This window comes from Euprymna scolopes, chromosome 45 (assembly GCF_053919585.1).
Source record: "Euprymna scolopes isolate OS-2025 chromosome 45, ASM5391958v1, whole genome shotgun sequence".
In the NCBI taxonomy this organism is placed as follows: domain Eukaryota; kingdom Metazoa; phylum Mollusca; class Cephalopoda; order Sepiida; family Sepiolidae; genus Euprymna; species Euprymna scolopes.
Window position 1 is genome coordinate 57,093,593 of NC_136526.1, and position 10,985 is coordinate 57,104,577.

Consider the following 10,985-nt stretch of genomic DNA (forward strand, 5'->3'; position numbering starts at 1 on the left):
ACTGGTTTGTCAACATGTGTTAACACTGCTCCTAACCCATACTCACATGCATCATTTTCGAGAGTCAGTTCCTTGTGGGGGTCATAGTACATAAGGATGAATGAGTTTGCGATTGCTTCTTTTACAGTGTTGAAAGCTGTTTGTTAGGAACCTTACCATGCCCACAGAACATCGTTTTTATTCAGGTTCTAGAGGGGTGTTGCCATTATTGCAAGATGTTAAGGTCGAACAACCGATGTCACTTGAAATGTGTGCCAATCTTCATCTTCTGATATAGGGTATCTAATCTTACTTGGTCCTTTTTTTTTATTTTGTAATGAAGGAAGATCATAAAAAGGCCAAATCTGGCCTTAAAAGCCAACTCTAGCCTTAAAAAGGCCAATTTGTCAAACCTTAAAAAGTCCAAATTTTAAAAGCAATACGGCGGCCTCGAATGTAATGAATTTAGTCCAATAAAAAATTATGAAAAAAATAATAAAAATGAATCTTTTTCTGGTTTTATTTCAGCATTTGGAGGGTCTAGTAATGTGTTTTATATAGAAATAAATAGTTTTTACAATTTTTTTCTGTCAAATGATTTACACCGCTAAACTACACATTTATCAAATATTGTTAGTTTGTTATAATTGTCTCGCGAAAAAAAAAAAGAAAAAGGAAAAAAAACTTTAATTTTCTGCGAATCTGCTTTCCTGGTCGCCATCTTGAATGTGCACTTGCACTTCCTATTTCGTTAATGTCGTCGTGTTTTAATTTGCAATCGCATCGTTTCTAGCTTTAATAAAGCATTCGAAAGCAGTTTTTAAAATGTGAGTATTACTTGATTTTTTTTTGGGGGGGGGGCAACATTGCGTCTCATTTGTATTCTAGTTTTTTTTTATTTTATATAAATTATAAATAATTTATCCAAATATAATTATTATAGTTTTGGTGCTTATGCATTTATTGTACCGCGCTATTTTTTAAAATAGTATTTTCATTTTTCAAGTTTTACGATATCTTTTTATGGTGCATATACAGATTGGTCTGCAACTAAAAATAAAGAAAATACAAAAAAATTCTGTATGATGTACGTACTCATCACAGAACAAAGATGTCATATTCTAAAAATTACGTAAATTGATCAAGTATTTTTTTTTTTTTATTTTAGTTCTAAGAAAAATCAAAATTTACGATTTTTTGTGATTTTTACAACTTAACTGCATTTTTTATAGGTTTCCGATTACATTTTGATTGTGTTTGAAAGAGTAAAGCCTAAAGTTAATTTCTAAACGTAATAACAATATTTTTACTCGTGAAAAAAAAAAAAAAAAAAAAAGTTATAATGAAAAATATTTTCACGCCAGCGACAGAAACTGGAAATTTGAGCTAAATTTTGAAGTTAAATTCATTGTAAAAATCATTTGAAAGATAAATATTAGTTTCTGAAGCTATTTCAGTAAAGTCTTAAGATATTGAATTAAATTTTAAAAAAATCTTTTATAAAAAAGAAAAAAATAGCTTAATTAACTTCTCAAAGTGAAGATTTAGTAAAAGTTTCAGCTTCGTACAATCAACACAAATGAAATTTTGTCATGCATGAGTTTTATTGAAGTCCAAAATGACAGAAAGTCAATTTTATTTTAAAATTTATAGAGGAATTAAAACATTATTATACCTCCATTTCTGTATTTTTGAAGATTATAAAAAAAATATCAATTAATGTTGGAAAAAAGTGGGTCGAAGGGCGACACTCTAAGGTGAGCTGGCAAATGTCAGAGTTGCAAAAAAGAAATACACTTGTAGCGACCCCCCCCCAACCAGGTCTAGTAACAACAGCATGAAAATTGCCAGAGCAAGTCAAACGGCCTGGTTTAGCCACAACAATAACTAAACTTATTTATAATACAATATAATATTAATATTAATATTATAATATTAATATAATTAATATTATAATATTAATATAATTAATATTATAATATTAATATTATAATATTAATATTATAATATTAATATTATAATATTAATATAATTAATGTAATATTAATTCCTCAATTTTTTACAATCTTTATTTAACGTTTTATTTTTGTTTGTTTTTATTACATTTTCACCCCAAACAAGGCATATTGCCACTTTGTTGTAGGGGGCTACTATCAGAGACATAAGCATCTGGGGTACTGTGTAGGGAGTTGGGCAGCAAGATGTCAGTTCACATTACACTTGAACTTCTGCATGTCAGTACAGTTGGGGAAGCAGGGACCCAGAATGGAATTCCAAAGTCTAGTGGTTCTGGGGAAGAAACTACTGGAGTAGAAGGCTCTCTTACATCTAGGGATCTCTACTGTGAAGGGGTGGGATTCAGTTTCTTGTCGGGTTTGTCGGGGGTATTTACGTTGAGGGGGCACAAGTGCTTGCAGTTCTTCAGAGCATTCTCTATTAAAGTACTTGTAGAACAGGCAGAGGGATGCAACATTTCGTCAATGGGGCAGAGGTTGAAGTTTAGATGACAGTTCAGGACCTATCAGATTGGCGACTCTCTTTTGAACCTTGTCTAGGAGCGAGAGACTAGTAGCAGATGACAACAATTTTGACCTTAATAGGATTGAAAATCAAGACATTTCATGCAAATGTAATGTGCACAAACTGCAGCACGATATCTTAGGTGTGTTACTTCCTCGATAATCGTAGATTCCTATATTTTTTCTGGTGAGAGTTCACTGCCAAAATCGGTTAACATCAATGGATGTAGTAAAATCTTTTCTCTCTAATAAATTCCTCCTTCCCCCACGACCACTTTACACTGTTGCCGAATCAGTCACAAGGGACAGTTACGAACACCGGTTTTGGTTTACATTACTTTATAGTTGCTTAAAAAACCTGGAATGGATTGAACTGAATCGAAGGATTATTTATGCCATTTCTTTTTTTCGCTTTTAGCTGTTGTTTTTTTGTTTCCGTTTTTCTCACTGGTTTTTCCTTTTTGTTTTTCCGATTTCTTTTTAAAGAAGTTTTACGTTTGTTCGCTGTTTTTTTTTTGGGAGGGGGGATTTTGGTTTCGCCAATTTTGTACAGAAGTTTACCATCGTTTTTTTTTTTCTTATTTAAACAGGGTTACTACTTCGCTTTTTCTTTACTTACCCCCCCCCCACCATCCTACACACGCTTCCAAACAACCGGGCAACGCCAGGTACCCCAGCTAGTATGATATACTATAATATTAATTCCTCACTTTTATAAATCTTAGGTGTACTTTATTTAATGTATAGATATATAATAATCATTGCATATGAAATCTTTGAATTTATAATTATTTTTTTTTAATTTTAAAATAAATTGATTAGAATGCAGCTATTATGATTGTATTTTGCTTTTTTTTCATTCATAAATAACATTTATAGTAAATATGAATGAGATCAGTATGCCAAAGTTTACCTTAAATTAAAAAATACATGCAAACATGCTGAACAATAATATGTTTTTGTAATAGGTAAAGTGCTATTTTCAAGTAGTACTAATTTAGATAGAAAGTGGAAACAAATTCAAACTTTATTTATTGCGGACTATTATCCTCATCTTTCTTAATTGTTGTTTCACAATGTTTCAGCCAACTATTCCTCTGGCCTTCATCAGGTGGTAACCGTGACGGGCTAGGAACTCTGAATTTCCTAACTGCATTCTCAGCAATTACTGCCATCCATACTTTTGTCATCTCACCATGTTTTGGATAGAGATGTTGAATCTATACAGTTCGAGGTGAGAATTGTCTAAAGATAGCGGTTTCAATCCTACCCAAAGCCCGGCAGAGGCTTACTTGGCTTAAACATGGTAAGATGACAACAACTATGGAAGGCAGTAATTGCTGAGGATGCAGTTAGGAGATTTGGAGTTCCTAGCCTGTTGCAGTTACCACCTGACGAAGGCCAAAGGAATAGTTGGCCGAAACGTTGTGAAACAACCTCTAAGAAAGATAAGGATAATAATCCTTATCTTTCTTAGAATGAATAAATTAATAAATAATACTCATCTTAATTCTTAGAATGAATAAATCAATAAATAATACTCATCTTGATGATGAATTCCAATTAAATAAAACTTGTCAGAAATTTGATTAAAACGTTGATTAATATAATCTCTGTTAAGGATAATTGTAAAACCTGGAAACAAATATTGCAGAAAAAGCTATTCTCACAAGATAAAAACGTTATTCTTGAGTAGATATCTCACTCCTGATGCAATTCTCTTCCTATGTAAAAGCCAAGTCCGTCCAAGGATGGAGTATTGTTGCCACATCTGCTAAGAAGCAGCTTATCCTGCCTTGACAAACTACAAAATTGTAGCTTAGTGGGGATGCCCTTTTCTTTTTCCTGCAACCTCTTTCCAACAGAAGGGATGTTGTAAGTCTGTCTTTGTTTTGTCGTTGTTTCCATGGCAAGTGCTCGTCTGAGCTCCAATCCCTCTTCGTCAATCTTTCACGAAAAATACCTGTCTAGCTGAAACCACTGTCAAAAATTTTCCCCACTCTTTGACTGTGCCTATGTCAAAACGTAGATTCCATGAACAAAGTTTCTTTCTTAGAACTGCACTCCTGTAGAACTCTCTTCTTTTTGCTCGGTTCCCAGCTGACTACAACTTGGTTGTCTTCAAGTCCAACATAAACAAATTCTTGATGAATCGCCCCCCCTTAAGTAATCCAATCTACCAAATTTCCATTACTAACGATTACTACGTTATTATCCCATTGATTACTGTACACTTAATAACCCTTATACTTGAGTGGCCTCCAGGCCTTGATAAGTGGTGACCCCTATATAAAAAAAAATAAAAGATAACAAATAACAGAAACGTTATATAGCATTTATAATTGATTAAAATTGTAATAATATAAATTATTCGATGTTTCTTTTTCATGGATAGATTACAGTTAAAATGGAAACAAATTCAAAATTGCCAGAAACGTTAATCAAAGGATGCTTGATATAAATTATGTTAAGAAAAATCATGGATTACAAAGAAAAATGCGAGCATGAAAAGTAATATGGTTAAACTTAAACATGGAAAAGTAAAGTGCTGGTTGTTTGAACTGGAAAAGAAAAGGACAAGATATTCTAGAAAAAATATAAGTTTATAACTGAAAATATTGCAGCATTAAGAATTGATTATATAATGTTAAATTGAATTTTAAAAAATTTAATGCTGCAATATTTTAAGTTATTAATTTATTATATTTTTTACTAGAATATCTTGTCCTTTTCTTTTCCAGTTTTAACAACTAGTCCTTTATTTTTCCATCTTTAAGCTTAAGTATATTACTTTTTATGCACGCATTTTTCTATTGTAATCCATGATTTTTTTCAGTAAATTCACTTGTTCTTTTTTAATTTCATTATTTTTTTTTTGCTCCCATAAACATAACATACACATATGTAATAACAATGTACGGCACTTGTCTGCGTCAATAACCCCCCCAATTATCTCCCTTTCATTATTTTATTTTGTCTGTTTTACTCGTTACTTCTCTTACTGCCACAGCAGTAAATTAGGAGCAACACTAATCGCTGAAGCAACATGGTTGCTATGGAAACCAGTAATAAAAAAAACTTTGCTCAGCTCCTTACGTTTTTTTATGATTTTGAGCACCAGTAAATTCATCATAACTTTTGTTTTACTGAACGAAAATTGAACATTTTTTCACTATATAGCCGAGAAGGTGATATATAAACTGTAATAATTGTTGGAAATTTGGTTGAAAAATGAGTGCGCAGTGATGCTTTAAAGCAGTTCTAAATGACTAAAACTGCCACTTAACAATATCATTCAAACACTACCGTGTTTGAATGATATTGTATATGTGAATTGTATATACGAAGTATATTATCTTGCAAGTAGTCTAGTGTGTCTGGTTTATACGTGTAGCATAAGACTTTAGATATCCCTAAGGAAATTAAATTAAACTAAACAAGCAGGTCTATTTTGTGAAATTATTTTTTCATTATCCATTCATTAAATGTTTCAAAATGATTTTCAAAATAAAATGTGCCTAATTAATAATGATGTTTTGATGTGAGATGAAATCTGTTAATAATTAATTTTTAATGTAAAATGAATTGATTTTAATGCAGATATAATGGTTGTAATGCCAGATAGTGACCTTAGGGGATAAAGTTAGTGTCTTTATTTTGAATAATCATTACATATATATATAACATACATACAAATACATTCAAACACCCATACATTCTTGTAATATATATTGCTACAACTATCATATACGAGACAGCCTATTTTAATAGTTCAGAAATATATATGCATATATATATATACATATATACATACATACCCATATACAAACACATCCATATACATACACATACATACACACACATATATGCATACACACACATATATATACACAAACATAATGATGGTTGTAATGTCAGATAGTGACCTGAGGGGATAAAGTTAGTGTCTTTATTTTGAATAATCATTACATATGAATTTTTTTAATTTATAATGATGTTTTAATATGAAATATGTTGATTTTAGTGAAAAATATTTAGGATTTCGTGTATGCCATTACATATGAAATCTTAATTCTTGTTAATTTTTAATGTAAAATGAATTGATTTTAATGCAGATATTTTGATTGTAATTTAGTATTTCTTTTTCATTCACAGATTACAGTAAGAATTCAAAATTCATTAAACCATAATTAAGACAGTTAGATGATATTTAAAAGAAGTCCTTAATAAGAAACATGGAAACAAATTTTGAAGAAAACCGTTATTCTTGTATAAAGTGTGGATTAACATTTCCATATAAACATCAATTAAAAATGCATGTCCGAACACACACTGGAGAGAAACCTTTTGCTTGTAAAATATGTGCGTCAACATTTTCAGATCATGCTGATATGAGAACACATATGCTATTACACGCTGAAAAGACTACGGAAGTAAAAGATTATTCTTGTAGTATATGTGGGCTGGAATTTGCAAAACGTTCTCAATTAAAAGGGCATGTTAGAACACACACTGAAGAGGATCGGCCGACTTGTCAAGTGTGTAGAAAGCAGTTCACTACGGATGCTCATAGGAAAACTCATATGATACAACACAGTGGAGAGAAACCTTACCGTTGTGAGATTTGTGGCAAAGCAGTTTTCTATAAAGGTAACTTACAAGTTCATATGAGGAAACATACCGGTGAAAAGCCCTTTTGCTGTTTAGTATGTGGCGAACGATTCCACCACGGTTCTCTGTTAAAACGGCACGTCAAATCACACACTGGTGAGAAATCGATTTGCAAAGTATGTGGGAAAGCATTATCTGATGATACCAGTTTAAAAAGGCATGTGCTGACACACACGGAAGAGAAACATTTTAGTTGTCAAGTTTGCGAAAAACAATTTGCCTCAAGGTCTGGCCTAATAAAACATGTGAGGACACACACTAGAGAGATAAAGGGAGAGAACTTGAATGCCTACTAGACACTATTCTTGAGTGTCTAAGGTCTCTCTGTACAGGGGTTTGTCAGAACAACCTGGCATGAGGATACTTTTTCCATAGAAGTAAACTCTGACCAAATATTACAAATCACATAGTATTCGCTGCCCAAATAAGATCTCCTCACTATGGCTAACACACATTAGCTTTTACAAGGAATGGTGCACCTTCTCCAAGTGATGTTACCTCAAGTAACTGCATGAAGCTGGATAATCCACCAGACTAGATAAATTCTTGTCCTGGAATCCAGTAAGATCAAGAAACCAAAATGAAAGATATACTAGAACGTATGAAAATGGTTAATTGGGGAGAGGAAAATTATGTTCTCAATTTCTTTACTAACTCAGTGTTTGAGAGATAAAGAACTTAAATGAAACATTTGAATATGTATGTATCTCATATAGATTTTAAGTGTTAGCCCCAGGTTGTGGGCCCCTTGATTTCTGAGAACTTCGAATGAAGTAAAATGAAACAAAAAAAAAAAGAGAGATAAAGGAATAATAAAAATTCATGGAGTCTTGATCCGAAGCAGAATCTTCCAAGATATTTTTCAATGAAGTTTGGCACGGAAAAACGTGCCAAATTTTTCTTCGGAGCTGGGATGAAGATCAAAAAAAAAAAGCATACAGCTTGATAGGGAGACTGGCATCAAAGAGCTAAAGAGCAAGAACCTTAGCATAGACAAAACCAATTCAATTCGGTATGCCAAGAACAAACAATTGGCCGAGAATATGTATCCTGAAAAAAAAGATGCAGGATGTAGGGAAAAATTAATGAAACATGTGAGCACACACACAGGGCCATCAAACCAGACATTGTAATATGGAACAAGCCTGAAAGAACTGCATTCATTATTAATGTCATTGTTTCAAATGGCTATGGCCTTAATAAAGCTGAATGCAAAAAAATAACTAAATATCAGGACTTAAATAATGATTTAAAAAAGATATGGTCCCGTAAAGAGACCAACATTATATCAGTTGTAATAGGAGCAACTGGCCTAATGAAAAAAAAAATCTTAAGAAATACTTGGAAATAATTCTTGGAAAACCAAACTAGCACGAAATACACATAGCAGCGATGAAGGGAACAATTCTTTAAAAAGTTCTCGAATGTAAGTTCAAATTGTGATGACATCAAGGAACAATAAAAATCTACGGAATCTGAAACGACTCAATATCGGAACTGCACCGATTCTTTGCCACCATCTTTGTTACTAGGTCGTCGGAGGTGTGCCCAGACGTGTTTGGCCCCAGACAGACCACCAACCTCCAACGTCGTGTGTCGTGGATTTTCTGTCAATTTCTTATAGCCGGATCGTCATTTTCTCGCTAGTGACTGTCAATGGGAACACACGCGGGTCCACAAAGTAAAAAAATAAAGTAAAGCAAACAGGAAAAACACAGACACCAATGTTTCACATATTTTTGACGGTTGGACTTGTGAGTGTGTCTGTTTTCACCACGTTCTGTCAATGTTACGTTCGTCTGTGAGTCGCAATTATCTCTATTTCTGTTTTGCAGTCAACTCTAAAAACTGTCCAATTGTTGTCGCTATCAGCTCCCATCTGCCGCAAACGGCATCTATTTGTCAACTGTGTTGGTATCTGTAGTCCCCCCACTCTGGCCACTGGAAGCTGCCCTTCCCTGTTTTATCTATTTTGTGGGTTTCTATTGTCATTGTCAAATCAAAAAGGCTCGATCTAAAAATGCCTACAGATTCATTGTTCACTTCTTCCTTTGTTTATTGTAAGACACCTCCTATTCCTTTGTCTATTGCCACCCCTCTCCGTCACAGCACTTAGTGGCTCAGGTCCACTTCATAGTAGCACAAGTTGTCAAGTTTGTGGAAAAGCTCTGGTATGAGAAAGCACATAAAAACACATTGTAAAGAGATAATAGAGCAATAAAAATTCCTCAAGTGTTTATCCAAAGAAGAGTCTTTCAAGAAGATAGCTTATCATCTTGACTTTACAGTGAAGGAACCCAAACAGACAAAGTAATCGATCAATAATGTTTTTATGTTTTTGAACAGGCATACAGGACAATATTAAATTTTTACCCTTTGAATTATAATTGAAACAAAAATATTTTCTTTGAACAAACAGGCAGGATAATATTAAATTTTTACCCTTTTGAATTTTAATTGTAACAATTTTTTTTTAATTTGCATGCAAGACATTTTTTTAATTTTTTGGATTTTAATTGAAATGAAACAATATATATATATATTTTAAATTCACATGCAGCTCAATATAAAACTCTTAACTTATATATAACTAGCCTGGATGCGGGGTGTTGCCAGGGTGTTTGTAGGTGTGTGTTGAGCAAAAAAAAAAAGTTATAGCAGGTAGGCTCAAACCCGTGATGCGAAGGCGGAAAAAGAAAGTGTAAGGGTGTTGAGCAAAAAAAAAAAAAAGGAAGATTGTGAGCGCAAAAAAACAGTGGTAGTAGGCAGGCTCGAACCTGTACCACAAAGGAAAAAAAGAAAATGAAAACAAAATGTGACATGTTAGCTGTTGCACCCATCCCAAACCAGAAGTGGCGTAGGTTTAAATTAAGGCTAGACAATCAAAAAGCGGTGATGACTTTCGAAAAAAAGACGGTGATGAAAAAAAGTGAGCCCCTCCCTGTAGAAAAGTGCTCAGTTGAGGGTAAAGGAATTAATGTTTTTGGCCAATTTTTTTATATTTATCGTTCAAAGGGTTGAGCTTCAAAATGATAATGATCTCGTGAAAATATGTTGCCTCTATCAAAAGTTTTTGCAAATCGGACATATAATCTAGACAGTATATAAAAAGTTGTAAAATTTAGTGACCTCCTTGGATCACAATCTTTTTATTATTAAAAGCTACATAATGGTAAAGTATGTTTGTGCATGTTTATGAATGAGTTATTTACTCCTTTGGAATTAAGATTGTACTTCTTGTATTTCTCTTGTATTAAACTCAGTCTCTACCTGCTCGAAGTTTGGGTGTGTCACAATTAGTTTAAAGTTAAATTCATCAAACATGATTGATAGAGATAGAAAGCTTTCATGGCTGTCACTTCGGTTGGTAATTCTCCCAGCATTTCCTCCGCAAACACATTATCCAGTGATTATTCTTATCAACGAGTTTTTCTCGGTGCTTGTGCATCTATGTTACCGCACTATTTTTTTAATAGTATTTTCAAGTTTTATTTTATTTTTATGATATTTATTAGATTGTTAAATGAAATAATAATTACAAAACACCCTGTCCTCCCTAAGTTAAGGCTTCCCCAACTTCTAGCTGCAATTTCTTCCATATTTCTATCAACTCGTTTTCCTTAGGCATCCCATTTTTGTATGGATTCCTCACAAAACTATCCGTCATTTTACCTTAATCATTAATAATTAATAATCATTAATACAAATCACTTGGGTATCAAAATGAGAAGGGTAACCGCAATTACATGACAGGCTCCTGATCTCATGGCAAGCCCCCATATATGTTACGAGAAACCAGTGGTCGAACATGGTTCT

At 33.0% G+C, this 10,985-nt stretch overlaps 1 long non-coding RNA gene across 1 annotated transcript; it reads left to right on the forward strand.

Moving 5' to 3' along the window:
- The first annotated feature begins 525 nt into the window (after positions 1 to 525).
- Positions 526 to 7,965, forward strand: LOC145269728 (uncharacterized). The gene is made up of 2 exons (XR_013865210.1): positions 526 to 806; positions 6,654 to 7,965. It is a non-coding gene; the product is annotated as an uncharacterized LOC145269728 (long non-coding RNA).
- The last annotated feature ends 3,020 nt before the right edge of the window (positions 7,966 to 10,985 follow it).